We start from the raw sequence: 5,428 nt of genomic DNA, 5'->3' as shown, positions 1-5,428 counted from the left end.
TACCTCTGCGTTCGGGTCTTTGTATTTCATCAATGGTGCACAGAGGTCTCTTGTCTTTCCACTGAGTGATATTCATTAAATTCAGTTGGTTTTGGGGTTTCAAAGCATGTCAAGTCTTACACCACAGTATAATTTCAAAATAAATGTATATTTAAACAATTACTTTCTATTAAGAAATGTATGCACTCACTACTTCATGTAAGTCGCTCTGGATAAGAGCATCTGCTAAATGACAAATGTAAAAATTAATCCTTTTCAGTGACTCAACGTCACTGAGGGCAGTAATGGTCATTTGTGCTAAATTACCACTAAAATGTACTATATTAACTTCTGCATTGTCTCCTGGAGTCGAATTCTTCTCTTAACTCACTTTTGACTATGGGGACACGTTTGTTTCAAGGCATAATAAAGGGTTGAAGGATTTATTAGCAAAGTCCGAGAGTATTTGTAGTCAATGTGCATATTGTGATGGTGTGAGGAGACCTCAGGGTTCCAACGGAACCATAATAAGCTGTGTTCGGGCTATGAAAAGTACTTGGCTATAATTATTATTATGACTTATCTGCAGACAGATTTACTGGGCTACCAGGTGGGGGAACTGGTCAATCAATTATTAACTGTCAGGGAAAAGGCTGGAATTGAATAGCCCTGTACCCGTATTCATATAGCATCCTTTTACGAGGTAGAAAATAAAACTAACCCTAAATCGGCACTCCAACTCTGAGATGCTTGATGCATATGGTCCCTGATGTAGGCTAGAACCTTGCTGGAATGACATCTGCAAAGACGGTGGTGCCAAGCTGCCAACTGAACTTGCTTCAACCAACTGATGCCATAGAACAGAGAAGCACTACTGCCGACACGAGAGGAAACTGGACCACATGTCCACTGTAGCTGAACAGAGGCGCTTAAGTTTAAATGTCGTCACACAAGTTCTTAGGACACCCCAGAGAGGCATTATCTGCCGACATCAGCTGTACACCAGAATGCCCATAACATCCTCTGCCAGGACCGGACCTCTTTGTTAGATCAAACAGCTTTCCTCATTTATTGTCTCCCTTGGCAGGTTCTCCCTTGTCTGGCAGTGCTTTGTTTTTGATGACGAACATGTGAAGGAGCCAACAGCAGCTGGGGGGGGGGGGCCTTGTGTCAATGGCCTTGTCAATCATCTAAGGAAAGCAATGGGAACTGATCCATTTTGATTGAGGTATTGCAGCACTTTGGATTTAAATTATACACTGACTATGAGGTTAAAGTGTCATCTTTAATTTGAGGGTATTTTCATCCATATCTGGTGGCAGGTAGCCTAGAGGTTAAGAGCATTGGGCCAGTAACTGAAATGTTCGAATACCCCAACAGACTAGGTGACATCTGTCGACATGCCTTTGAGCAAGGCACTTAACCCTAATTGCTCCTGTAAATCGCTCCGGATAAGCATGTCTGCTAAATAAAAAAAAATTGAAATTACAGCACCTTTTGTACACTGCTCCGTAAAATAAGGGGGCTAAAAGTATTTGGACAAATTCATTTATATGTATTAATGTAGTATGAAGTTGGTTTGGTCCCATATCCCTAGCACGCAATGACTACTTTATGTACTCTGCTCCATCGTCTTGGAACACCTTACCAAATACTTTTAAACTGGAAGAACTTGTCCTGATTGGTGTTTTTAAATCACTGATGAAGGATTTTGAGGCTGATTCCCTGACCTGTCAATGTTTTTAATTTGCTGTTTTATACTCTTGTGAATTTAATGGTATTTACTAGATTACTTGTAGTTTTTCATGTCTGTCTGTAATGTTTTTGTAATGACTTGGTGCTGCCTATCTTGAAAAAGAGATTTTAATCTCAATGAGCCCTTCCTGGTTAAATAAAGGTTAAATAAACTACATCAAGCTTGAGTCTACAAGCTTGTTGGATGCATTTGCAGTTTGTTTAGTATGTTTCAGATTATTTTGTGCCCAATAGAAATTAATGGAAAATAAAGTATTGTGTCATTTTGTCATCACTTTAATTGCAAATAAGAATATAATATGTTTCTAAACACTTTTACATTAATGTAGATGCTACCATGATTATGGAAAATCATGAATTAATCATGAATAATGATAAGTGAGAAAGTTCGAGGCACTACATGTTGGAACATTGCTGCAGGTACTTGCTTCCATTTAGCCTCGAGCATTAGTGAGGTTCAGGCACTGATGTTTGGCGATTAAGCCTGGCTCGCAGTCAGCGTTCCAATTCCAATGGCTGCGAGCTTTACACCACTCCATCTTACGCTTGGCATTGCGCTTGGTGATCTTAGAATTGTGTGCGGCTGCTCAGCCATGGAAACCCATTTTATGAAGCTCCCGACTAACATTTTTTGTGTTGACATTGCTTCCAGAGGCAGTTTGGAACAGAGGACAGACAATTTTTACACGCTAATCGGCGATCCCGTTGTGTGAGCTTGAGCGGCCCACCACTTCGCGGTTGAGACGTTGTTTCTCCTAGGCGTTTCCACTTCACAATAACAGCACTTACAGTTGACCGGGCAGATCTAGCAGGGCAGACATTTGATAAACTGACTTGTTGGAAAGGTGGCATCTTATGATGGTGCCACGTTGAAAGTCAATGAACTCTTCAGTAAGGCCATTCTGCTGCCAATGTTTGTCTATGGATATTGCATGGCTGTGTGCTCAATTTGATACAGCAATGGGTGTGGCTGAAATGTATTGATCTAAACTTTACTAATGCTGCAGGAATTTGCTTTAAAGCAGTATCCAAATCCATCGGATGTAGTTATCACAATCTAGTCTCCATATCTAGGAAAACCAAAGTTCTGTGGTGTGTAATGAGGAGCAACCACATACTGCTCTTGACACATTTATGAAATTGCTTATTGCAGTCACTAATATGCATGCACCCATTAAGAAAATGACTGTAAAAACTCTTAAAGCGCAGTGGATTGATGAAGAATTGAAAAATGGTATGGTTGAGAGGGATGAAGCAAATTAAATGGCAAATAAGTCTGGCTGCACAACTGATTGGCAAACTTACTACAAATTGAGAAATCATGTGACTAAACTGAAAAAAACTAAACTAAAAAGAAGTAACTACACTATGAAACAAAGATGAATGATAGTAAAAAAGCTTTGGAGCACCTTAAATGAAATTTTGGGCAAAAAGGCAAACTCAGCTCTATCATTCATTGAATCAGATGGCTCATTAATCACAAAACCAACTGATTTTGCCAATTACTTTAATGATTTTTTCATTGACAAGATTAGCAAACTTAGGCATGACATGCAAGCAATAAACACTGACAGTACACATCCTAGTATAACTGATCAAATTATGAAAGACAAGCACTGTAATTTTGAATTCCGTAAAGTGAGTGTGGAAGAGGTGAAAATATTGTCTATCAACAATGACAAGCCACCGGGGTCTGACATCTTGGATGGAAAATTACTGAGCATAATAACGGACGATATTGCCTCTACTATTTGCCATATCTTCAATCTAAGCCTACTATAAAGTGTGTGCAGTCAGACCTGGAGGGAAGAAAAAGTAATGCCATCACCCAAGAATAGTAAAGCCCACTTTACTGGCTCAAATAACCGACCAATCAGCCTGTTACCAACACTTAGTATACTTTTGGGAAAAATGGTGTTTGACCAGATACAATTCTATTTCACTGTAAACAAATTGGCAACAGACTTTCAGCACGCTTGTAAAGGACATTCAACAAACACGGCACTTACACAAATGACTGATGATGGGCTGAGAGAAATTGATGATACAAAGATTGAGCTGTTTTTTTAGACTTCATTATCGATCATAGTCTGCACCTGGAAAAACATACGTGTTATGGCTTTACACCCCCTGCTATATTGTGGATAAAGAGTTACCTTTCTAACAGAACACAGAAGGTGTTCTTTAATGAAAGCTTCCAACATAATCCAGGTAGAATTAGGAATTCCACAGGGTAGCTGTCTAGGCCCCTTACTTTTCAATCTTTACTAATTATATGTCTATGCATGAAGATGACTCAACACTATACACGTCCACTACTACAGAAAGTGAAATCATTGCAACAATTAACAAAGAGCTGCAGTTAGTTTTAGAATGGGTGGCAAGGAATAAGTTAGTCCTAAATATTTCTAACTAAAAGCAATGTATTTGGAACAAATCATTCACTAAACTCTAACCTCAACTAAATCTTGTAATAAATGTGGAAATTGAGCAAGTTGAGGTGACTAAAATGCTTGGAGTAACCCTGGGTTGTAAACTGTCATGATCAAAACAGGTTGACACAACAGGAGCTCAGATAGGGAGAAGTCTGTCCATAATAAACCGTTGCTCTGACACTATCAACAAGGCAGGTCGTACAGTCCCTAGTTTTGGCGCACCTGGACTACTGTTCAGTCGTGTGGTCAGGTGCCACAAAGAGGGACCACGGAAAATTACAATTGGCTTAGAACAGGGAAGCACGGCTGGCCCTTAAATGTACACGGCGAGCTAACATGAATAATATGCATTTACATCTCTCATGGCTCAAAGTGGAGGAGATATTGACTTCATCACTACTTGTTTTTGTAAGAAGTGTTGACATGCTGAGGTGTCTGTTTAAACTACTAGTACACAGCTCGGACACCCATGTATACCCCACCAGAGGTCTCTTCACAATCCCCAAGTCAAGAACAGACTACATAGAGCCATGACTACATAAAGCCATGACTGCATAGAGCCATGACTACATCATCAGGTAACTGATGCAAGCAGTAGAATCAGATTTGTTTAAAATGTATAAAAATACACCTTATGGAACAGCGGGGACTGTGAAGAGACGCACACACACAAGAACAGACATACGCATACTCACACAAACGCTAGCACACACACTCTACACACACGTTCATTGTAATATTGTTGTATGGTGGTATTGTATTGTACTGTCGATATTTAGTGGCATAATAATGCAATATGATGTAGTGTTTTTATCTTTTGTTTTGAGTGCAATGTTTGGCAGCAGCTAATGCGGATCCTTAATAAATACAAAAATACAAATATTCATGATTCTTGTTTATTTGTAATCATGGGAGCAGACAATAATCTGAAACAAAACCAAAACAAACAGCAAATGCATCCAACAAGTTGGTAGAGTCACAAGCATGTTGTAGTCATTGCGTGTGAGGAATATGGGACCAAATACTAAACGTTTGACTACTTTAATACACTTGTTGGATGCTTTCCTTCCAGTTCTCTGCTGCCTGTGACTGGAACCAATTGCAAAAATCGCTGAAGTTGGAGACTTTTATCTCCCTCACCAACTTTAAACATCTGCTATCTGAGCAGCTAACCGATCGCTGCAGCTGTACATAGTCCATCGGTAAATAGCCCACCCAAATGACCTACCTCATCCCCATACTGTTTTTATTTATTTACT

This window comes from Oncorhynchus mykiss, chromosome 6 (genome assembly GCF_013265735.2).
Source record: "Oncorhynchus mykiss isolate Arlee chromosome 6, USDA_OmykA_1.1, whole genome shotgun sequence".
NCBI lineage: Eukaryota > Metazoa > Chordata > Actinopteri > Salmoniformes > Salmonidae > Oncorhynchus > Oncorhynchus mykiss.
The sequence above is the reverse complement of the archived record's forward strand: the minus strand, read 5'-3'. Positions refer to the sequence as shown.